Raw genomic sequence first — 26,688 nt, forward strand, 5'->3', positions numbered from 1 at the left:
TTAAGTGGACAATGGGAGTGTATATTTTGACAATAAACTACAAAATAATAAAAAAAAGAAACTAGTCCCCGCCGGCACTCACGCTACCGCTCCCTCTCTTCTGTCGCCCACACACTCACTGACGTCACTCACCTCACGGCCACACACATACGCTACTGTCATAACATTTTCTTTCCAATTCATTAATTAGGCAACTAATTTGAAACTGGTGTGGGTGGCTCTATATATACTAGCCCACTGCAGCCACATGCAGAAATCAACATGGAATCGAAAAGTATTAAATCTGTGACAAAAATAATACCCGCTCTGTCTAAAAGATACCGTTTGATCAGCTGCTCGTCATCAAACAAATCCAGAACATCGTTCCGCTCCCTGAATGTTCGCGCACGTCTCTCTCGCCTCAGTGCCATCCCCTGCTGGCAACTCCTAATCACTTAAGACACCTCTGAAGGTCTCTTAAATATCATGGAGAGTAGGAGTGATTCTTAGACTTAAGAACGTTGATAAAAAGCTTTTATTCTTAAGTTTGAGAGTAGGACTAAATTTCGCAAATTCTCAGGACTTAAGTGTAAAATGGCACTCTAAGAAGCTTGATAAGTACGGCCCCAGGCCCCTTAATGTACTGGTATAAACTGTTCCCATAGAGCAACAACCATCTGAATGATTACCAGACTGATTTAAGACACGAGTATTCTGGAATACAAGCTCTATATATTATCTATATTATCATTTTTTATTTTTTTTTACAATTTGTCACATTTTATGACATACGGAATTAGTTTTTTTATTAGCTGTAAACCATAATCATCCAAATGTTTAAAAAAAGATTCTTGAAATATTTCAGTATGGTAATTCTCGTTAAGTGGTTCCAGACCTGACCATGAAGCAGGAATTATTCATTATTCATCAAATATTTTCATGGTTGTGCATAAAAAAACTGTTTATGGTTTTTAACATTAGAAAGGCCCTCTAGACATGAAATAACATCCACACAGTCACCTTTACACTCGTAATCCAATATAGGTATGCTGTCTGAGGCAGAGCCAATCAGTTGGCATTATACGCAACAGCGTGCTCTTATTGGTTTGGTATCATCTTGTGGCCAATACTAGTTTAGTATTACCATTTTTAGTTCAATTAGCAATTGTTATGATTAAAAATGCTTAATTTAGGCCATAAATACATATGCTTTAAAAACAATCACAAAAAAGCAATCCAACTAAAGAGGGGTCAGCCCACATATATTTCCGAATGATGAGAATATAAGGAACATATGGACCTCTCCAGTCTGATTCTCAATGTAAAGAGCTTTGAGTCACTAGAGAAAAAGCGCTACATAAATATGATTCACTTCTAATTGACTCATGCAAACTGGGACAGACCAAGTGAGAGGAGTGTAACTTTAATTCATTTTAATGATTCTGATTTCGAAGAAGAAGAATTTTTGTCGAAGTTTGGATATGACATTTTTTAAAGACTCATGCTAAATGCGATCCTGAAAATCAGGAGCACACTCAAGGGGAGAAAGACAGGGAGAGAACCTGCAAGAAAATGGAGAAAGGAGAGCAGACTGCTCAAAAATGAGAAAAAGAAGGTAAGCGCTAGTATTTTTTTTTTGCGTCCTCTTCTGCTGATGTTTTCCTCAAGCATCTTGAGGAAATGCCTAAAGAGCATGAAGGGGAAACAGGCTATGGTATCGAAGGAAAATGAAAGAGCAGGGAAGCCCAAGCATGCCGATTCTTTTCTATTAATTTTGTGCCCATTTTGTCTATTATTTGTGCACTTTCATTTAAGTTGTTCTTGATTTATTATATCAATTGATTGACCACAGCTGTGACTATATCACTTCCTGTTAAAAATTGCACACTGATGAAGACCTTGTCGAAACCGGTCTGCGTTTGGTAGCGCATGTGCAGTTTATATTCAAATTATAAGAAGGACACGAGTGTTGCTGGCCTTGCATTTTCTTTATGCTCATAATGTTAACCGTATCAGTTTTGAAGTAATCATGGATCAGGACGACAAAAACATGACACATCAAGAGTCTGGTGATGGAAAGGGTGCGTTCCAAGTACAGTTGGGTATCTACCGATTACTCAAAAACTAATTGATATGTTGAAAAATGACTGACAGATTCATTTTTCAAGAGCAAAAAATACATATAGATAACTCTCCTTGACGCTATAGGTTCCGTCCCTGAAAGCATGACGGTGGGTCCCACAGCCAAACCACATACAAAATGTATAGCATGGGCAAAAAAAAAAAACATGTTTAGCTCTTTTTCTTTCTGTGTCAGTAAACTGCAGAAGTGTGACAGCAGGTCTCCTTTTGGTGGTCTCTGGTTGGGATTCACTTTCTCCTTTTGAAAAACATCACATCTGGTCACCAGGGGGAAGGGATGGTGTGAAAACCCTGACATGTTGTAGTCTGACTGAAGACTGCATTAATCCACAAGTCAGTTTTTACCACCGTGGATAAATATTGAACAGTTGAGCCGCGTGGAGCTGGGTGTGTGTGTGTCGGGGAAAAGGGGGTACACACTCACAGAAACACGTGTGGAGAAAAGGGAGCAAGTTGTTACACTTGAGTGGGCACTCGCGCTCACTCCCCACACTTGCACGATGGATGAAAGCTGATATCAGGCCCTGATCAGGGCAAGGTGAGGTAGGGGACAGACTGTCAGGGTTCTTTTACACAGAAGACCTGACAACAGCTTGGCTGAGAGGGAAGACAGCTTCGCCCCATACTCACTTCAGCTGTTTTCCTCCACCTCCCTTCTGCACACACACAAACACACGCGAGTGAATCCTTGACCTCTGTGGTGTGAAAGGCAAGGGTGCAAAGTAAAGCTCGGGAACTGTCAGAAGAATGCCTCCAGCACGACGTGATGGGATGAAAGTTCCAATTTTAGCCGTAATCATGCAAGCAGAGCGCAGGAGGTGAACATCTCAATTTGGGCAGTTTAAAAAGTCCAGTAAAAGACACATTCAAATGTGTTATTTATACTGCTGCTTTCATCCTACTGTTAACAATAAACTAAGTTCATAAGCGCCAATAATGGAATATTTTGTTGTAAATTTTTAAAGGGGACTTATGGTGATTTACCTCATTTTTGACTCATAAATGTTGTTACGATGTTAGGAACGTGTGTTAATCAATGCCACAGCGTCAAATCAGATACAGCGGAACTTCGATTTCCTAACTTAATTGGTTCTTCTGCATAAAATGGAAAATGTCAAAAGCATGAATCATTTTTAGATAAATTTGCAGCCATACATCCGAGTCGAATAGTTTAATTCCAACTATTACATACATTTCGCATGTCTATATTCATAGTACGTTTCAAAAAGCGACATCGGCGTGTAAAGGATATCACCACATGGGCTCAGGAACACTTCAGAAAACCACTGTCAGTAACTACAGTTTGTCGCTACATCTGTAAGTGCAAGTTAAAACTCTACTATGCAAAGCGAAAGCCATTTATCAACAACACCCAGAAACGCCGCCGGCTTTGCTGGGGCCGAGCTCATCCAAGATGGACTGATGCAAAGTGGAAAAGTGTTCTGCGGTCTGACGAGTGCACACTTCAAATTGTTTTTGGAAACTGTGGACATCATGTCCTCCGGAACAAAGAGGAAAATAACCATCCGGATTGTTCTAGGCGCAAAGTTCAAAAGCCAGCATCTGTGATGGTATGGGGGTGTATTAGTGCCTAAGGCATGGGTAACTTACACATCTGTGAAGGCACCATTAATGCTGAAAGGTACATACAGGTTTTGGAGCAACATATGTTGCCATCCAAGCAACGTTACCATGGCCGCCCCTGCTTATTTCAGCAAGACAATGCCAAGCCACGTGTTCCAACAGCGTGGCTTCATAGTAAAAGAGTGCGGGTACTAGACTGGCCTACCTGTAGTCCAGACCTGTCTCCCATTGAAAATGTGTGGCGCGTTATGAAGCCTAAAATACCACAATGGAGACCCCCGGACTGTTGAACAACTTAAGCTGTACATCAAGCAAGAATGGGAAAGAATTCCACCTGAGAAGCTTAAAAAATGTGTCTCCTCAGTTCCCAAACGTTTACTGAGTGTTGTTAAAAGGAAAGGCCATGTAACACAGTGGTGAACAGGCCCTTTCCCAACTACTTTGGCACGTGTTGCAGCCATGAAATTCTAAGTTAATTGTTATTTGCAAAAAAAAATAGATAAAGTTTTTGAGTTTGAACATCAAATATCTTGTCTTTGTAGTGCATTCAATTGAATATGGGTTGAAAATGATTTGAAAATCATTGTATTCCGTTTATATTTACATCTAACACAATTTCCCAACTCATATGGAAACGGGGTTTGTAATTACAGCATGTATATAAAACATTGATGAAGGTTTTTCGTATGTTTTTACAACGCTTTATGGGTGGAATAGATTGACAGTGCTACTGTGCTTGTATGTGGGGAAAAAACACACAAAACTGTGCAACTCCTGGTTATTTAGAAATGATGTATAATCAAGATGTTTTACTACAGAGTACAAAAAAAAAAAAAATCTTGTGAAATTGAAGCTGGTTGTCTTATTTGAATTCACCTCTACAAACATCTGATCTAATAAAGTACACAAGACAAACAGGCGGTGGTCTCTTTCACATTGCGAAAGATTGCTAATCGACAGTAAGTTATGACAATAATAACCATGGCTCCGTATAATAAGGTCATGAATCCAGTCTACTGTCAATAATCCCAGACTAATGATTAATCAGCACTCCAAGTATAGCGGCCATTATTGAAGGTTCCAGCATGAATTGACTTGAGATAAGTGAGGCCCCCGTTTTTTGATCGTCTTTGTCAAGTGCATCGATTAATCATAATTATTCCTAATCAAGACAGTAGCTTGCATGTTACATCACACTTATTGGCTTTCAGTTTTAGCTGTGATGAAAGAGGTACAAGCTTGCTATCAGGCATCGATCACTCACGGCTGACACCAACGAGACAAAATATGAAGGTACCAGTAGAGTGGAAAAACAAGTTATCTCCACATTGAAACTATTAGCATATACAGTCGTGGTCAAAAGTTGACATACACTTGTAAAGAACATAATGTCATGGCTGTCTTGAGTTTCCAATCATTTCTACAACTCTTATTTTTTTGTGATAGAGTAATTGGAGAACATACTTGTTGGTCACAAAAAAACATTCATGAAGTTTGGTTATTTTATGAATTTTTTAAGGGTCTACTGAAAATGTGACCAAATCTGCTGGGTCAAAAGTATACATATAGCAATGTTACTGTATTATGTTATTTGGTTACATGTCCCTTAACAAGTTTCACTGCAATAAGGCGCTTTTGGTAGCCATCCACAAGCTTCTGGCAAGCTTCTGGTTGAATTTTTGACAACTCCTCTTGACAAAATTGGTGCAGCTCAGCTAAATTTGTTGGTTTTCTGACATCGACTTGTTTCTTCAGCATTGTCCACACGTTTAAGTCAGGACTTTTAGAAGGGCATTGTAAAACCTTAATTCTAGCCTGATTTAGCCATTCCTTTACCACTGTTGACGTGTGTTTGGGGTCATTGTCCTGTTGGAACACCCAACCGCGCCCAAGACCCAACCTCCGGGCTGATGATTTTAGGTTGTCCTGAAGAATTTGGAGGTAATCCTCCTTTTTCATTGTCCCATTTACTCTCTGTAAAGCACCAGTTCCATTGGCAGCAAAGCAGGCCCAGAGCATAATACTACCACCATCATGCTTGACAGTAGGTATGGTGTTCCTGGGATTAAAGGCCTCACCTTTTCTCCTCCAAACATATTGCTGGGTATTGTGGCCAAACAGCTAAATTTTTGTTTCATCTGACCACAGAACTTTCCTCCAGAAGGTCTTATCTTTGTCCATGTGATGTCAAATGAAACAAAAATTGATCTGTTGAACAAGTATGTGCTCCAATCACTCTATCACAAAAAACAAGAGTTGGAGATATTATTGGAAACTCAAGACAGCCATGACATTATGTTCTTTACAAGTGTATGTAAACTTTTGACCACGACTGTATATCTGATGTATGACACCAAAAGACTTACACATTTTGCGAGTAAATGGAAATGATCAAAATAGTATCAATCTCACGGAGAGAGGTAGAGACGATGAGCTAGCCAGTCATGTGATCATGTGACGTATCAACGTGGTTTATTTTGCAAAAGCACAAACACTAAATCACTAATTTCTGTGTTTTGGACGCTCTTGGTAACAGAGGTCGTGACCACAGAATTCAGTAGACAGCATGCAGGCAATAGAGTATTTAATGTCCAAATGTATGAAAACACAAAGAGAGTGCAGCAGGGAAATGCACCAAAAGACACAGGGAAAGCTGTGCACGGAAAAGCTTGCTATAGGGAAAGCTAAACTAAAAAATACAAAGCAACAATCTAAATACGACATACCGTGTTTGTCATTCCGAAACAGTCTCCAACCAACTGGAACAATGATATCACAACCAACAAATCTGTGAAACTGTCTTGAGGTGCTTGGTAGCTTTGAAAAAGACAGACTAACACACCTGGACTATGCGACTGAAAACCAGTTTTCTCGCGCATGTGCTTGTCTTAACGTGCGGTATACAACCCGGAAGCAGATACCATTCAATAAAAACATAGCAACAATTGTAATGAAGAGGAGACTGTTAATTTGCCATTATTGAGGAAATATTGGTAACACTTTAGTATAGGGAACATATTCTAAGTAACAGAGACTTAATATAGAGTTATTTGGGAACTAGGGGAACATATTCTAAGTAACAAATCATTAATTTAGAGTTATTTGGTTAGGGTTAGGGTTAGGGTTAGGGGGTTAGGGTTAGGGTTATAATAAGGCCATGCAGAATAAGGCATTATTAAGTACTTAATAATGACTAATTAAGAGCCAATATGTGTATTATTCTAATTACCCTTTTTTGAAGTTTAAGTATTCACAGTCTTTGCTCAAAACTTTCTTGTTGATCTTTGGTAGCAATTAAAGCCTAAAGTCTTTTTGAATACAATCCCACGAGCTTTGCACACCTATCTTTTGGCAGTTTCGCCGATTCCTCTTTGCAGCACCTCTCAAGCTCCATCAGATTGGATGGGGAGCTTTGGTTTCCATCCAACATGTCTCTGTATATTGCTGCATTCATCTTTCCCTCTATCCTTACTCGTCTCCCCAGTTCCTGCCGCTGAAAAACACCCCCGCAGCATGATGCTGCCACCACTATGCTTCACTGTAGGGATAGAATTGGCCTGGTGATGAGCGGTACTTGGTTTCCTCCAAACAACGCCAAAGAGTTCAATTTTTATCCAATCCAATCCAATCCACTTTATTTATATAGCACATTTAAACTAACACACCTGGACTATGCAACTGAAAACCAGTTTTCTCGCGCATGTGCTTGTCTTAACGCGCGGTACACAACCCGGAAGCAGATACCATTCAATAAAAACATAGCAACAATTGTAATGAAGAGGAGACTGTTAATTTGCCATTATTGAGGAAATATTGGTAACACTTTAGTATAGGGAACATATTCTAAGTAACAGAGACTTAATATAGAGTTATTTGGGAACTAGGGGAACATATTCTAAGTAACAAATAATTAATTTAGAGTTATTTGGTTAGGGTTAGGGTTAGGGTTAGGGGGTTAGGGTTAGGGTTATAATAAGGCCGTGCAGAATAAGGCATTATTAAGTACTTAATAATGACTAATTAAGAGCCAATATGTTACTAATTTGCATGTTAATAAGAAACTAATTAATGGTGAAAATGTTCCCCAGACTAAAGTGTTACCGAAATAGTATATAATATAATAATTGTTCTGGTGCATTTTCAAATAAAATGTGTAAAAATGCAAACAACATCAAAAATGGGGAAATATCCATTTACCAAAATCTTGTCTGACTGGAAGAAACATAAAAGAACATTTAAACAGATAAAAGCCATGCTTCTTTCAACCCGTAGGTGTTCCATTGGGACAAATAAAAAGACATATCAAAGACTATGAAAACAAAGCGTTCCGTTTTCAAAGAGATGCATATATATCTGCGCTTTCAAATCACTTGGCCAAGCCTGATATTTCCACCTCTTTACCTTTCATCTGAAGAGCTGGCCCAAGAAAGAAATGATGGAAGGCTGCTCAATATTTAAAACCATCCAGGCACCACAAGTTCCTTCTTTTATTCAGGACTGCCATGAATATTGAAAACCCTCATTCATAATCTCCAAAATCTGTTTTGAAAGAGAAACTGAATGAACGACCTGTGCCTGCCTTGTCATCTATTAGCAACCTAAGGGGCCGATGAGGAGGCCTTCTTTTTTTCCCACCACATCATATACAGGGATCCGTGTTTGCATATCAATACCACACTTTCTACTCATTGCGTCTTATGACAAAGCATTGTTAGAAACACCGGCTACGAAAAATATGCTCCTGTCTTAAGTATAAAGAAATGGTGTCAGAGATCGTGATATGATGTGGCAGCTGTCAGTCGGACTAAGATGACACACAATCCTGAAAGGGGCCCTGAGGATCTATCTTGTAAACAAACAAGCCATGTTTATCTTGACTTAACAAAATGCACATCTTGAATTGCTTTCCTCACAAAATGTTGCCTTGGTCCCTATTCCTACCTTTTGCTGGTGCATCACTGGTCATAATGTCATAATTGTCCTTTTCATTTTAATTATTTATTAATAATTTTAGTATGCTCTGTCTGTTATCAGACGGCCAAACATTACTTGAAATGAACTCGTCCATTTGCCTTCCTATTATTCAGTGGAAATTAATGTTAAAACCAGGGGTGTCAAACTCATTGTAGATGGGGGGCCACATGGAGAAAAATCTACTCCCAAGTGGGCCGGACTGGTAAAATCACGGCACGATAACTTAAAAATAAAGACAACTTCAGATTGTTTTATTTGTTTAAAAATAGAACAAGCACATTCTGAAATTGTACAAATCATAAAGTTGTTGTTTTTTTTACAATTACCTGTTGCGGTTAATAGTATATATACTTTTTTTGTCGTTATTTATATTTTCTGAATAAATTATGTGATAATGTTCATCAGTCAACTCATTGGTGTTCATTTTCAATCTATCAAGATAAAACAATTATATCAAAATCAAATTACAAGATGTTATTTATGCAGTTTGATCATTTTCCTCGACTGATGTACTAACATCATGAGGTTTATTTTGTACATATGTAGCATCATCTACAAAGATACAAAGAATTGCTATTGTGCCATCTAGTGGACACATTTAGAACAGCTGTTTCTTTCATTCAAAAATTTCAGGTTCATTTTTATACTTAGCAAACTCATCCCGCGGGCCGGATAAAACCTGTTCGCGGGCCTGATCCGGCCCTCGGGCCGTACGTTTGACACCCCTGTTTTAAACAAAAAATCCCAACCACTGGTGACTCAGTCTGAAGAATGGATAGTGTTTCTTTTAGAGTTGGGACACTGTAGGTAGATTCTGGGCCAGGGAATCCCTTAATCATGTTTATCATGGGTAGAAGTTAAATATTAGTATTGTTTAATATATCTGGCTTTAGACAAAACCCCTGATCTTCTCGCTCTCATTGAACCTACATTCAAAAGAATGCAAATTGAATAAATAAATTTTTGCCCTCAAAATTCTACACACAATACCCCATAATCACAATATGAACACAAACTATTCTCAACCTCTCCCCTCAGGCAGGAGACTACGATCCATCCAGACCCACACCTCCCGCCACCTGAACAGTTTTTTCCCCTCGGCCATCAGGCACATGAACAATAACAAGATCTGATAGCTCAGTTACAGCTCTTTTTATTACCTTTCCTGTGTTATATGTGTTTTATGTTGCACGATTGCACCATGAAAAATTCCTAGTTTGTGAACCCGTTCTCAAACAATGGCAATAAATGAAAATTATTATTTTTCAAATTCATCAAAAATAAACAAAACAAAAAAAATCACATGTGCAGAAGTACTGAATGAATGAATGACATGAGTTTATTTCGGTCATATAATCAACCATTTTGTGTGATCAATTTAACAGCACAGATTGTACATATTAGCAATCATACACATACACACACAAAAAGAAAAAGAATGACCGAAAAAGGAACAGGCTGAAGCCAAGGCTTATATTTGCCTATCTTGTACATTCACTGAAAATCAGATTGCCTGGAACATCAACGTTCCAAAAAATCAATGGGATGAAAGTAATCATTGCTATATTTTATAATTTTTCATTATTTCACCTTTCAAGGCTTTCCTTCAACTCATCACTGCGCTTGTTCCACCGTTTATCTCCTTAAACTGAAATACATTTATATACTTTACATGTTTCAAAAATCAATACCCCCGTAGATTATAGTTTCCTCCTCTTAATTGAAATAACCTAAGAATACAAGCTGGAAGGCTGTTGTTCTTTACCCTGAACACAATTTCCATTGTTTTTAAAAACACAATATCTGGAAATTTTAACCATTAGAACTTATGAATAATGGATTGGTAAGTCCACAGTAGCACGCTTTGTGTATTATTCTAATTACCCTTTTTTGAAGTTTAAGTATTCACAGTCTTTGCTCAAAACTTTCTTGTTGATCTTTGGTAGCAATTAAAGCCTAAAGTCTTTTTGAATACAATCCCACGAGCTTTGCACACCTATCTTTTGGCAGTTTCGCCGATTCCTCTTTGCAGCACCTCTCAAGCTCCATCAGATTGGATGGGAAGCTTTGGTTTCCATCCAACATGTCTCTGTATATTGCTGCATTCATCTTTCCCTCTATCCTTACTCGTCTCCCCAATTCCTGCTGCTGAAAAACACCCCCGCAGCATGATGCTGCCACCACCATGCTTCACTGTAGGGATAGAATTGGCCTGGTGATGAGCGGTACTTGGTTTCCTCCAAACAACGCCAAAGAGTTCAATTTTTATCCAATCCAATCCAATCCACTTTATTTATATAGCACATTTAAACAAAAACATGTTTCCAAAGTGCTGCACAACAATATTAAAAACAGTATTAAAAACAATATTAAAAACAATAATCAAATATTATCCTTAGCTCCACCAATGACTGAATAAAAACAAAAAATAAATACATATAGAACCAATATAAAAACAATTTAAAAATAAATATGAATAAAAACAATTAAAACAGTAAATAGAAATCAAAATGTATAAAAAAATTAAAAAATAAAAATCAGACCAGAGAATTGTGTTTCTCATGGTCTGAGAGTCTTTTAGGTGCATATTGGCAAACTTTTTACTTCGAAATGGCTTTTGCCTGGCCACTCTACCATACAGGCCTGATTGGTTGTCCTTCTGGAAGGTTCTGGAAGGTTCTGGAAGGCTGTAGCTTTGACAGAGTGACCACCGGGTCCTTGGTCACCCTGCCTGACTAGACTAAGATGAATGCAGCGATGTAAAAGTGAGCTAAATGTGAGAAATATATCTGCTGAACTCTTCCATTCAGCACCCCATAAAAAGACCGACAAATTGAGCCGCTGAGTGTATGTTCCTTTTCAAACTGCTTGAGGATGCGTATTTCGTTTTAGTGGAATATATTTGTTTGAATTCAGTCTGCAGGTCACTAAGTGAGTTCTTGGACGCAACAAAACATCACAACACGCTGAGTCAGAGTGATTTGCTCCACTTATCTGGCAGGCTGTCCACAGCATTGCGTCGTGGGACTTTTATGTTAAAACATGAATGGAAGTAGACAAACAGGGCAGAGTTTTGTTTTCCGTACGTTTACTCCCACACCAGCTCAGAAACAAAATAGCAATGCAGCAGCTTGGTTTACCTCAATATGTGTGACCTGAGAGAAAGTTCAAGCTGGTTATTCGATTTCAGCACATCTTGTTAATAATACCGGCCTGATACTCCCGTTTGCCACTATGATTTCATTTAGATGCATAATGTGGAACATTAATATCAATACACACTATTGATTTTTCCTCACTGACTGTTTTGAAAGATGGGGGATTTTAGTGCTGAGAAAAAGGGCATTCAATTGCACTGAATTTAATTAGGTGGTCACCTTAGATATCTTCACATTTAGACCAGATTCAGAGACAGATGCATTAGTTTAAAACTAGAAAAGTAAGAAGCTTTAAGTATTTGTCGTCTTTTTCCATTTTTTACCCACAGATCTCAGTCCAAAACATTTAAAAATCCCTCAATTTTTCACACTTTTATGAGAAGTCTGCATTTACATGAACAATTTCTAATTTCATCAACACTAGCGCAGTGGTTCTCAATTATTTTCTGTCATGTCCAGCCCTCTTAAAGGCCTACTGAAATGAAATTGTTTTTATTTAAACGGGGATAGCAGATCCATTCTATGTGTCATACTTGATCATTTCGCGATATTGCCATATTTTTGCTGAAAGGATTTAGTATAGAACAACGATGATAAAGTTCGCAACTTTTGGTCTCTGATTAAAAAAAAGCCTTGCCCCTACTGGAAGTAGCGTGACGACACCGGAGGAAGGACTGCTCACATTTTCCTATTGTTTACACCAGCAGCGAGAGAGATTCGGACCGAGAAAGCGACGATTACCCCATTAATTTGAGCGAGGATGAAAGATTCGTGGATGAGGAACGTGAAAGTGAAGGACTAGCGTGCAGTGCAGAACGTATCTTTTTTCGCTCTGACCGTAACTTAGGTACAAGGGCTCATTGGATTCCACACTCTCTCCTTTTTCTATTGTGGATCACGGATTTGTATTTTAAACCACTTCGGATACTATATCCTCTTGAAAATGAGAGTCGAGAACACGAAATGGACATTCACAGTGACTTTTATCCCCACGACAATACATCGGTGAAGCACTTTAGCTACTGAGCTAACGTGATAGCATCGGGCTTTACTGCATATAGAAACAAAACAAATAAGTCCCTGACTGGAAGGATAGCCAGAAGATCAACAATACTACCAAACTCTGGACATGTAACTACACGGTTAATGCTTTCCAGCTTGGCGAAGCTTAGCAATGCTGTTGCTAACGACACCATTGAAGCTAACTTAGCTACGGAACCTCGACAGAGCTATGCTAAAAACATTAGCTCTGCACCTACGCCAGCTCTCATCTGCTCATCACGACCCGTGCTCACCTGCGTTCCAGCGATCGACGGTACGACAAAGGACTTCACCCGATCACCGATGCGGTTGGCGGCCCGGAGACGGAGGAAGTCGAGGTGAGGTCGTTCGGCTAGCACGTCTGCTATCCTCAAAGTCCTCCTGGTTGTGTTGCTGTAGTTTGCCGCTAATACACCGATCCCACCTACAACTTTCTTCTTTGCAATCTCCATTGTTCATTAAACAAATTGCAAAAGATTCACCAACACAGATGTCCAGAATACTGTGGAATTTTGAGATGAAAACAGAGCTTTTTGTATTGGATTCAATGGGCTCCGAATACTTCCGCTTCAACCGTTGACGTCACGCGCAAACGTCATCATATCGAAACGTTTTCAGCCGGAAGTTTGCCGGGAAATTTAAAATTGCACTTTATAAGTTAACCCGGCTGTATTGGCATGTGTTGCAATGTTAAGATTTCATCATTGATATATAACTATCAGACTGCGTGGTCGGTAGTAGTGGGTTTCAGTAGGCCTTTAATTAGAATACAGTGGAACCTCGATGTTACGGCTCAAGTACCACATTCTTCTGGACACGCCTCTGGACGCGCTCACGGCCGTTCCTCTCCCACTCCCCCGGCAAAATAAAGAATGATTTTCCTAAAAACTACTTCTAATTGGATCAGTGCCTACTGTGTTTGGCAATTGACGAGTAAGTTGTATAATATGATATTACGTTCTCAATGTTGCACTTATCGTAGGTGATAGCCTTTAGCCATTATTGTTTACAACACAAAGCAGCCGAGCAGCAGAGTTATTTACATCAGTGGTTCCCAACGTTTTTGTAACTGCGGACCGGTCAACGCTTGAAAATGTTTCCCACCGTTGGTGGGGGTGGGGGCGGGGGGGTCGCGGGGTGTATGGTATATATAACTATTTTTGTCTTTGTCATAAAAAAATACAATCATGTGTGCTTACGGACTGTATCCCTGTAGACTGTAGGAACCAGAAATATTAATTAAAAAAAGAAACAACCCTTTTGTGCAAATGAGTGTGAATGAGTGTAAATGGGGAGGGAGGTTTTTTGGGTTGGTGCACTAATTGTAAGTGTATCTTGTGTTTTCTATGTTGATTTAGTTTTAAAAAAAAAAAAGTTTTTTAATTAAATCAACATTTTAAAAAAAAAACATTTTTTTTGTTTTCTTGTGCGGCCCGGTACCAATCGATCCACCGACCGGTAGCGGGCCACTGATTTACATGATATAAAATAGTAAAACTTTTTACGTCCGGTGTCTAGCATTCGAAATTTAGACTTGGTAGAAGTTCAACCAAAGCCAGCGTGTATAGTTCCAGACTTGTACTGTAGCCGGGCAACGTTCCTGGCTTTCGTCCACCTGCATGGCCTCCTTCCTTGTTGCCGACAACAAACCACAGCGTTATGATCTCGCCATATGATCTCGCCATATGATCTGGGTTGTTGTGTTGTGGTGAAATTCACTCAAAACAGATGGCTTGTGGCGGTCACCAAAGTCCAAACCAAAGCAAGAAAGCTAAAAAACGACCAACCTTTCCTGGCAGGCGGGGGCGAATGCTTACTGAGCGTGAGGGGGTAAGGAGACTACGCCTCTCAGAACGAACCGTTTTAAAAGTGAGAAAAAGATGGCTTGAAAATGCATGTAGGTGTGTAAAACAAAATCTATGTGCATTTGTCACCAAATAATCACCACTCCATGTAATGGAGACCACAATTAAGTGTTTTAAATGTAGAAAATAAATTATGAAATGGCCGCACCCAGTGAAAGTGACCCCTCGATTTAGGATTAGGTCGATGAACAGCCTTGTACACCATACAATGGTAGGTTCTGAATGGTCATCTCAGGAAAAATTAATACAAAGAGTCGAGAGGTTTGAGAATGAAGAAAAATAAGAAGAAGGGCATGAGCAGACTCTTTTTCCTGAGGATGCTTAGGTCCTTTAATGTGTGCAGCAAGCTGTTGGAGATCTTTTTTTCAGTCTGTTGTGGCCAGTGCCCTGTACTTTGCAGTGGTTTGTTGGGGGAGCAGCACCAGCAAAAGGGACTTAAACCGGATTGACAAACTGATCCTGAAAGCCGACCAAACTATTGGCACGCAGTTGAAGGCGTTTGTGTCATGAGGGACAGGAGGACACTGGACAAACTGCTCGCCATCATGGACAATCCTGCCCACCCACTCCACCAGACAATTTAAGGGACAGCGGAGTTCATACTCCAACAGGATCCTTCCGCTTCGTTCCCACAGTGTTCGTTTCAAGAACTCCTTCATTCCGCACTCCATCCAGCTGTATAATCACTCGCCATACAGCAATAGATGATATCTGTCTATTACCTGACCGCTTCTATGTTAGCTACCTCTCTTTGATTATAATGTATACTTTCTGCTGGATCTACTCTTTATTTTATGCTGCCCCCTTTTTTTTTGCTGCAGCTGTTACATATACTGTAATATTGTACATGGTGATTGGGATTTGTTATATATCGTATATATTATATAGAAATATATGATATATCAGTACATATTATATACTGAATATATAATATGTACATATTACATATGTTATATTTTATATTGCTACTATGGTACATTTTTGGTCTACTTTGTACCTGCATTATCCTTTCCATCCTTACCATTTCCATCCTTTGTAACTGAGCTACTGTGTGGAACAATTTCCCTTGTGGATCAGTAAAGTTTCTCTAAGTCTAAGTCTAAGAATAGTCAGTAGAGTTTTTGGTGAACAACATCAGCATAATCTAGTATGGGAAGTAACAAATGAAAAGGATTCTTCTAGAAATGAAAAACAATGAATTTATGTGTACAGAGAGCCCAAACAGCGATACATTTTATTGCAAATAAAATCAAAATGTGGTTTAAAGGTAAGTTCAGGGTCGATCCAAAGACCAAGGTATTTGAATTCATAAACTTGCTCCAGTGGAGTTGCACCACTGAAATTAATATGCAACTCAGGTAAATGAGATAAACGATATTTTGCGCCTAACACCATAAAACAAGATTTTTTTCACATCAATAACAAACCTTTTATTAGGCCAGACCAAGCATTTTACGCTAATACTGGACTAACATGGCTCCCCTGACATCCTCCCTCACCCCAGGAGCCCTCTCTTTACTGTTTGAGAAACAATGCGCTTGGTGGTGATTTTGGTCATATGGCTTCATTAGCTGAGGAAAACAATGCTGCATGCTAAGAGCTCCCAAATGGATGATAGCTTTCTACAGCAGGTATTAGGTTTGGCATATTCTTAAAAGACAGCAAATTAGAAATTAAAATTCATGCTCTTCTTTTTTTTTAGAAAAAATAGCGTTCATTTATAAGAGTAAACCTTTCAAAGTAAAGCCTAATTAATTCTACCGTATTTTTCGGACTATAGGTCGCAGTTTTTTTCATAGTTTGGCCGGGAGTGCGACTTATACTCAGGAGCGACTTATGTGTGAAATTATTAACACATTACCGTAAAATATCAAATAATATTATTTAGCTCATTCACGTAAGAGACTAGACGTATAAGATTTCATGGGATTTACCGATTAGGAGTGACAGATTGTTTGGTAAACGTATAGCATGTTCTATAAGTTATAGTTATTTGAATGACTCTTACCATAATATGTTACGTTAACATACCAGGCACGTTCTCAGTTGGTTATTTATGCGTCATATAACGTACACTTATTCAGCCTGTTGTTCACTATTCTTTATTTATTTTAAATTGCCTTTCAAATGTCTATTCTTGGTGTTGGGTTTTATCAAATAAATTTACCCCCAAAATGCAACTTATACTCCAGTGCGACTTATATATGTTTTTTTCCTTCTTTATTATGCATTTTTGGCCGGTGCGATTTATACTCTGGAGCGATTTATACTCCGAAAAATACGGTAATTAGCCTAATGATTTCAAATTATAAAACATTTAAACAACTGTAGTTATTGAAGCATCAAATATGTGACTTTTGTTGTCTATGTTATTACGAAGAAAACAAATAGAGACTTATGCAGTGATGGGCAGTAACAAGCTAGATGTGGCTAAGCTACGTAGCTTAACTACATTTTCTAGTAGCTTGGCGGTAGCCAAGCTACTTTTTTAACGAGTAGCTTTTTCTGTAGCTTAGCTACTTTTAGACCCATGTAGCTACGTAGCTTACATCAAAGCTACTGAAGTGTATTTCTGGTCTTGTCACCCCCTCCCGGGCAGGAGGACAACACGGCAGTGCGGCTGAATCAAAAGAGACGTCGGAGACGATTTGCTGAACAAAAAGTTTCTTTATTACAAGCGAGCGTCATTAAACAGGTCTGCAGTACCCGGAGGAACGTAGGTCAAAACAATGAAGGACTCCTAACTGGAGAAGCCAAACAATTATTTTTTTATATTCCTCCTTTCTGTCTCCGGGTGTGTGTGCTAAGTTAGGAGAGTGCATCCTGACCATAAAAGGAGATGTTTGTGTGTAAGTGTCTGGAAAACAACCGCTTAAAAGTCATAATTCAAATGTTGGCATTGAGCTAGACAGGTAGTCTTTTCTCAAGGATATGGTTATCACTTTTGCATTCCGAAGTCCCAATTAGAGAAGTGATCCAATCCACCTGTGAATATCAAACTAAAGGGCCTTATCTATTTATGTGCTTAAACTGAAATACCGCCATTTAATTAAACTTGGTGGTTTGCTTTCTCCAAGGTGATTATAAACATTCACCCTATGTAGAACATAATATGAGTTAATTAATTCACTTCACTACAAGCTACAAAGGGAGAAAATGGACTCCAAATCCAGGCCTAAAAAATATGTAGAAAATACAATGACCTGGATGAATGAGAACATCCATACATACAGAGAAAATCCATGATTATTGGTCGGTGTTCGTATGATGAGTCACAATTGGCTAAGGTTAGTGCGAAACATTACGGAACTGGCCAATCAAAGGCAAAATAAGGCGGGTTTATAGAAACTAGTATGCAAAATCATAACAGACACGCACTCATGTCACATGACGACGCTTCAAGCTGACGACTCAAAAACAAACAAAAAACATACTTGAAAACGGCAGAGGAATTATTTCCCGCGGATTAGATTTTTCCTTTAGTGATGAAGACGACGTCCAGGAAACCCATAAAAAACGCGTTGGCCATATTTAGACAAATGTATGTGTTTAGAGAAAACAATGTCCAAAACCTTAGTTTTTAGTTGTTTACTCCTGGAACCAAAATCAGAACTGCTCTCTTCATCTCAGACGTCCAACACAAATTTAGGAAAACATATTAAGGTGAGTTGAGTTCATTTACTGCACATAACCATTACCAACTGTAGGTATAGAAAATTAATAACATTATAGGTGTGGGCCAAAGAAAAGGCAAACTATAATAAATACATACAGTGGGATGCAGGGACCCCTAGAGGTAGTTGTAGGGTGTCCCCAGCTAAATGACAGATAGTTAATAATAATGGACCCTTACTGGGTCTATTTGTACACTCTCAGTTAAATTAAACCTCTAAAGACCTTAGTGGCCACATGCGTGGACAGCACCTTTTAGCTCTTATTTCCAAAATTGTGTACACTACTGAATTGGGGTCTTATGGCCGCTTATGTGGACACTTATATTGCCATCTGGTGGTGTCAGAAGAGTATAACATACAATGGAATTTGGGGGAAAAAAGTGTAAAAATAAGAATTAGCATGTCACTTAAACATGAAGTACACAGTTGTGTACTTATGGACTAAGTACATCATATCAAAATATGATTCTTAGTTTGTATTGTAATTAGGGTCCAATAAGCCCAAATAGCAAAGAGAAATAAAAAAAGCATGAAAAACAAAAAGATTGGGCCTTAAGAGGTAGATATTATACATGTGGGCCCATAGATGGAAATGCCGTTAAATGGGGGTCTCTACTTAATTAAAAAGTTAAAAGTACCAATGATTGTCACACACACACACACACTGGGTGTGGTGAAATTATTCTCTGCATTTAACCCATCACCCTTGATCACCCCATGGGAGGTGAGGGGAGCAGTGAGCAGCAACGGTGGCCGCGCCCGGGATTCATTGTATGCCATACCGGGGGTTATATACATATACATACCTAGCTTTAATGTAGCAAGCTACTTTTGCCATGTAGTTTGTAGTGTAGCTTGCTACAATTCTCCAGGGATAACTTCCCCTGTAGCTTCGCTGCATTTAATTGAGAGTAACTTGTAGATTAGCTTACGACTTTTTCCAAGTAGCTTGCCCCTCATTTATGTTACGGTCGAGCTAACACGCTTAAGCTTGCGGCATGACACCAGGATGCAGAGACAGAGGGCGATGTGCGGGTAAAAGTATTTATAATGAAAATTAAGGTAGCATCAGCGTGGACAAAGCGGTGGACCAGAGGTGAGTCAAAAAATACTCTGCAAGAATAGAGGCAGAGACAAAAAACTTACAAGCTTGAAGCAGGGCTAAGAAAACGGAACACAGGCTATAGAATGTAGAATACTGGATTTTTTTGTTTAAGAACCCTCCTGATTGCCAATGAGGTACAGGTGAAGAACCAGCACTCTCAGCAGAGGTGAAGATGCAGGCTGACATGCCAATTAGAAGGAGGAACTTTAAAAAATGAACTTGCTGGAACGGAAATGGAAAGCAAAACACAGGAAAACACACGAGTCTCCAAAGGCATGTAGAACATGATATTTTAGTTACAAAAAGATAACTTTCTAGGCCAGCCAAGGCCCATTTATTCATAGAGCACAATTCATATGCAAGGCAATTCAAAGCTCTTCACAGATGAATAACATTGCAATAAGGCTGATAAAATCATGAAATAAAAAAAAAATCATCATAAAAATTATCATGATTTAATTCAATTTAAAGCAAAGAGTATGTATAGACTAGAGATGTCCGATAATGGCTTTTTTGCCGATATCCGATATTCCGATATTGTCCAACTCTTAATTACTGATTCTGATATCAACCGATACCGATATATACAGTCCTGGAATTAACACATTATTATGCCTAATTTTAATGTGTTCCCCCGCTGGATGCATTAAACAATGTAACTTTACCATGAATTGATTAACGTGGACCCCGACTTAAACAAGTTGAAAAACTTATTCGAGTGTTATCATTTAGTGGTCAGTTGTACGGAATATGTACTGTACTGTGCAATCTACTAATACACGTTTCAATCAATCAATCGAAAACAAGGTTTTACAAAATAAGAGAACAACTTCAACTCCAGTTATGGAAAAAAGTGCCAACATGGCACTGCCATATTTATTATTGAAGTCACAAAGTGCATTATTTTTTTTTTAACATGCCTCAAAACAGCTTGGAATTTGGGACATGCGCTCCCTGAGATAATCCTAATACCCACTACAACTATGGGAAATACTATACTTTGACTTTCACAAAGTGCATTATTTTTTATTTTTTTTAAACATGCCTCAAAACAACAGCTACAAAAACAATGAAGGCACACAGCTTCAGTCCAGAGTATACTAGAGCATACTTGCCAACCTTGAGACCTCCGAATTCGGGAGATAGGGGTGGGGGGGGGCGGCGGGGTTGAAGTGGGCGGGGTTGGGGGGGAACGGGGTTTGGTGGTAGCGGGGGGTGTATATTGTAGCGTCCCAGAAGAGTTAGTGCTGCAAGGGGTTCTGGGTATTTGTTCTGTTGTGTTTAAGTTGTGTTACGGTGCGGATGTTCTCCCGAAATGTGTTTGTCATTCTTGTTTGGTGTGGGTTCACAATGTGGCGCATATTTTTAACAGTGTTAAAGTTGTTTATACGGCCACCCTCAGTGTGACCTGTATGGCTGTTGACCAAGTATGCCTTGCATTCACTTATGTGTGTGTTAAAGCCGCATATATTATGTGACTAGGCCCGCACGCTGTTTGTATGGAGGAAAAGCGGACGTGATGACAGGTTGTAGAGGACGCTAAAGGCAGTGCCTTTAAGGCACGCCCCCAATATTGTTGTCCAGGTGGTAATCGGGAGAAATTCGGGATAATGGTTGCCCCGGGAGATTTTCGGGAGGGGCACTGAAATTTGGGAGTCTCCCGGGAAAATCGGGATGGTTGGCAAGTATGCCCTACGTCCGTGTTTTACCGGATATGTATGACTCAGTACAGCGGCGTTTTAAAAAGTCATTAATTTTACTTCATGAAACTGATACCGATAATTTGTGATATGACATTTTAAAGCATTTATCGGCCGATATTATCGGACAGCTCTAATACAGACATATATATTGTACATATACTTCATACAGTATATCTTAAAAATGAGACGACACCACTATTTATTCCGCAGACATAATCGGAAATAAACTTCCGAAGCATTGTATGGATTCACCCGGTCACAACATTAGGTACACCTGCACACTCTTTGAGCGATACAGAGCTGCATTAAAAATATACTTTAAAAAAAAGTCAAGATTAGTTAAAAATAATACTTTATCCTACCTTTTCTTCTGTTTCCTCAAACTCAGCTGACCTCATGGAGAGCTCCTCGCCCAAAGGCTGATACCATTACTCATTGTCCAAATCAGTACGTCCACCTTGCTGTAACTTCTAGCCAGACTGCAAAACCTTGCGGGGAAAAGCCTCCAAATCTTTAGACTTAGACTTAGACTTACACAAACTTTAATGATCCACAAGGGAAATTTCTCCACACTGTAGCTCAGTTACAAAGGATGGAAAGGATAAGGATGGAAAGGGCACAAAAAGAGTACGAAAACAAAAAGGTATAAAGTAGACTAAAAATGTACCATAGTAGCAATATAAAACATAACATATGTAATAATATATTATATATATATATATACATATATATATATATATATATATATATATATTATTTTTATTTTTTTCATATATTTTTAATATTCAGTGTTTTATTGCTCATAGTTAATATTGTAAATCCCACTTTCTTTATTTTAATGTACATTTTGGGTGTTACATTCAGTAAAAAAACCTGTAAAATTCCATTCCGTTTTTTTGAGGTGGTCCGTCATAACTTTTTTTAGAATTCTGTCGGAGATTGTGACTTTGTTATTAGTGTTCCTGCAAAAAAGGGACCCGAACACACATACTGTACAGCAGATTTGACAGCTAAATGTGTATATATCATTTATACACACATACACATTGGCCCCTTAGACAGATGTTTTTCTCTCAATGTGGCCCCTGAGTTAAAATATTTGCCCAGCTCTGCCCTAAGTGTTACGTTAGTTTCCACAACACACACTGACTGATAGTTTATTCTTCCCAGATGTGACACAAGATTTATTTTGCGTTGGTCTGCGCCTTCTGTGACTTTTGTTGGAATGGAAAAAGTGTCAAAGGGAAATAAGCTATTATGATATTTGAAAATACTGCGCCAATACATTTATATGTGTTGTGGGATTCATGATAGGATTGCCATAAATTGCATGTCATTTCTGACCTTTCAACTGAAATGAATAACTGCAACGGTGTGATGGTCTGCCTCAGCAGGGCATAGTGACCTATTGCATTTAAGTACTGTACTGTACTGTAAGTGCATGGGTAAACATTATACTATACAATCTAGTGTTGTCAGTGTGGCCCATAGATGGACATATATTGTTGCCTGTTCTTTTTTCTACAACGCTTTTTCTCCTTAGGGTGAGCTAGAACCTATTCCACACTGGACTGGCCGCTAGGGCTGCAACTAGCTCAGTGGTTCTTAACCTTGTTGGAGGTACCGAACCCCACAAGTTTCATATGCGCATTCACCGAACCCTTCTTTTGTGAAAAATATAATGTTATTTTTTTTCAAAATCTAGACAAAGTTAGATGGGTTTTTTTTACTGGTGCACAAAATAAACCGTGCATGAACATCAACTTGTTCAAAGAACAAAACCAACACAGTGCATTAACTCACAACAAATTACACACCTGCAAATCAGATGGAAAATTAGAGGAAACATTGTTTGGGGGTATCCATAATACGCCGATAGGGAGAAGTTTTTATTTACATGATGAGTCGGGTGTGTCTTGACCTCCACGGCGAAGGCTCCGCCAAACCCTTGAGGCCGACTCACCAAACCCCTTTGGTTCTATCGAACTGGCTACTATTTTGATAGTTTATCAATCATCGATTATCAATAAGACGACGTGTACACATATTAATTTGGCCATCACCTTTAAATTCAGCTTGAGATATTTTTAGGCATGTTCTAACTAACGATAGACAATAAAAACTAAGGTTGGGCGATACTGGGAATTTGGTATCGATCCAATACTGAGTAAATACAGGGTTAGAATCGCCAACTTTGACTTAAAAAATGTCATAATCACTGAATGATTTTGCAAACTGACCTCGAGTTAGTTGATAAGACTATGATAAGACAGGGGGAATTTTATTTTTGATTTCATTCAAATAGCAAGGGTTTTATAACTCAATGCAAAGCTATAAAACTTAGACTTAGACTTAGACTTAGACAAACTTTAATGATCCACAAGGGAAATTGTTCAACACAGTAGATCAGTTACAATGATGGAAAGTGTAAGGATGGAAAGGACAATGCAGGTATAAATAGACTAATATAGCGATAAAAAATCTAACATATATACGAATATATACATAATATGTGTACAGAATAATATATATACAGATATATTATATTACGTCTATAACATATATATGACATATACCAATGACCATGTACAATATTACAGTGTATACAGTATATGTGACAGCAGCAGCATAAAATAGAGAGTAGGTCCAAAAACAATACAATAGTATCAAATTAATAAGAATAAGGCCATGTTTGTGTCTGAGCCACAGGGGATATTCACACACTGAGGGAATATGTCTCAGTGCATCTTGTGGCCCAGCGGGAGCGAGCTCTCAGTGAATCTGTTTCATCTTTGGCAGTGGAGTAATCACGGATGGCCAACATCCAAACAATAATTCCCTTTGGGCAAGTCCAGATCTGAAAGTTGTGTACCCATGTTACATTAGCATTAGTGGCAATTGCAGTTTTTTGTTCTTAGAACGCAGGCCACTGCTTTTTCAGTAATTGTTGACTTGCAGGCCCTTGAACTGTGCGAAATGATCTCAATCAATCAATCAATCAAAGTGTATTTATATAGCCCTTAATCACAAGTGTCTCAAAGGGCTGCACAAGCCACAACGACATCCTTGGCTCAGATCCCACATCAGGGCAAGAAAAAACTCAACCCAATGGCATTCAATGAGCAACCTTGGAGGGGACCGCAGATATGGAGGCCCCTCGGGCGACTGGTGCAATGGACGTCGAGTGGATCTAGTTAAGAGTGTGAGAGTCCGGTCCTTAGTGGGATCAGCAGGGGATCATCTTGAGTGGAGACAAGTCAGCAGCGTAGAGACGTCTCCAACTGATGCACAGATGAGCGGTCCACTCCGGGTCCCGACTTTGAACAGCTAGCGCTCATTTGTGGTCACCTAATAACCTCTCCATGCAGGAGAGGGGGGCAGAGCAGAAAAGAGACGGCAGATCAACTGGTCTAAAAGGGGGGTCTACTTAAAGGCTAGCGTATACAATGAGTTTTAAGATGGGACTTAAATCTTGTTAAAAATTTTAACCAAGTCAACCGACGGTGCTATTTTTTATTTGAAAAAGACAGTAGATTGCTGCATGTTCTCAATCAAGCATTCATATTCATATTTTTGGTCGGAAATAAATATTCTTAAATTATTTTGTAGTTTAAAATCTGCCCCTTTTTCTCTCCAAAAAATGGTTGTTTCTATCCAAACATCCATCTTCTTCCGCTTATTCAGGCTCAGGTCGCCCAGACTTCCCTCTCCCCAGCCACTTCGTCCAGCTCCTACCGGGGGATCCCGAGGGGTTCCCAGGCCAGCTGGGAGACGTAGTCTCCCTAACGTGTCCTGGGTCTTGCCATACACACCTCCCTAGGGAAAATTAAGTAGCGTAGAGTAGCTAAAAATTGTATTTAAGTAGAAGTACTGTTACTTTGGAGTATTCAAGATTCAAGATTCAAGATGCTTTATTATTGTCCATTCTTTAACATGTACAAGACACATAAGAACTGAAATTTAATTTTCGGCACAGTCCCACTAAGAGCAGACATACGTTACGGGGAGACAAGACGGGACCGCCAACGGATCAGCCACTTATGGCGCTCCTTAAAAAAGGGGGGGAAAAGGTGATATTGGGAAAGGGGGGAAGAGTAAAAAATATCAGCCTAAGGCTGGACCCTCGGGAGGGGGTCCAGACTCAGTCCAAGGGGAAAAAAACCTCATTTAGCATAGCACACATAAACATGTTACATATAATCACAACAACTCGCAACAGAGGGGGGGATTTGGGGCCATGGAGGCCGGCCTGCTGCTATACAGCGCTACTAGCCATCCATAACCCGGAGGGGGAATTAAGCAGCGGTGGTGAGGGGCGTTGGATGGGGATGGGGAGTGTGTTTGTATATATGCCCATTGTCTTTGGTTGAAGTGTAAATGTTCATAAGCCCAGAGTCGTTCTGCATGCAATGCAAGCAAAGTTCGATTCCCAGGTGTCGTTGAGGAGGGGAGGAGGGAGGGAGGTCAAAAAGCGTCCATCTTTGAAATTCCTCAGGGGATGATTACAGAACAGCCTGTTCTTGTCTCAAGACCATTCGGGGGAGTCAAATCGTAGATAAGGTTTTTTGTTTTTTCTCGAACTGACAATGACTTGTCTGTTCTATTTGTCCATGCTGGCTCTCATATCCGAACCTTCCTTTATAGCAAGCTTTTCCATGATGTGATCCATCTTGCGATTCAGTTCAGAAATCGCCACAGACTGTGTTCCTACAGCCCGGCCCAATCCGTCCATTGCGACGAACAGCCTTCGGGCTCCTTGAGTGGATGCCATGCTATTATGACTCAAGTAAAACTAAAAAAAAAAGTATTCAAAAAAATGTATTGAGAAAGAGTAAGTAGTATTTAGTGAAAAAACTAGTGAGTAAATGGTAAGTGTTTTTTTTTGTTTTGTTTTCAAGATGGCTCCGCTGTAGTGGCTGCTGTTGGCAGGAGCTCTGTGCTCTTGTGTCCTCCTATTGTGTTCCTGATGTTCCCTTTTGTTTTCATGTGGGTTTTTTTGCCTTTTGGTTCGGGACCCTTTGGGGCTGTGCGACAAGGGGTGGCACTTTCGTGGCTTCTGCCGTGCTTTTTTGTGAACTTCTGAATCTGCCTCCCGGGAGCCTTTTGGCCTTGGAGACCAGCTGCTGGGTCCCTGCCACACCAGAGTCCGTTTGGAGAGACTGGAGGAGATGCGGATGAAGAGACAGGGCTGCGGAGCTGGCGCTGAGCGCCTGGACGGACAAGCTTCACAGTGTCTTGGCTGAATGAGCGGGTATCGGACACCTCGGTCTCCTTAGACCAGGGGTCACCAACGCGGTGCCCGCGGGCACCAGGTCGCCCGTAAGGACCAGATGAGTCGCCCGCGGGCCTGTTCTAAAAAAAATAAAATAAAATACATTTAAAAAAAAAAAAAAAAAAACTTTTTTTTTTTTAATTTAAAAAAAAAAAAATTAAATCTACATAGAAAAAACACAAGATACACTT

This window comes from Entelurus aequoreus, linkage group LG01 (genome assembly GCF_033978785.1).
Source record: "Entelurus aequoreus isolate RoL-2023_Sb linkage group LG01, RoL_Eaeq_v1.1, whole genome shotgun sequence".
Classification (NCBI taxonomy): Eukaryota; Metazoa; Chordata; class Actinopteri; order Syngnathiformes; family Syngnathidae; genus Entelurus; species Entelurus aequoreus.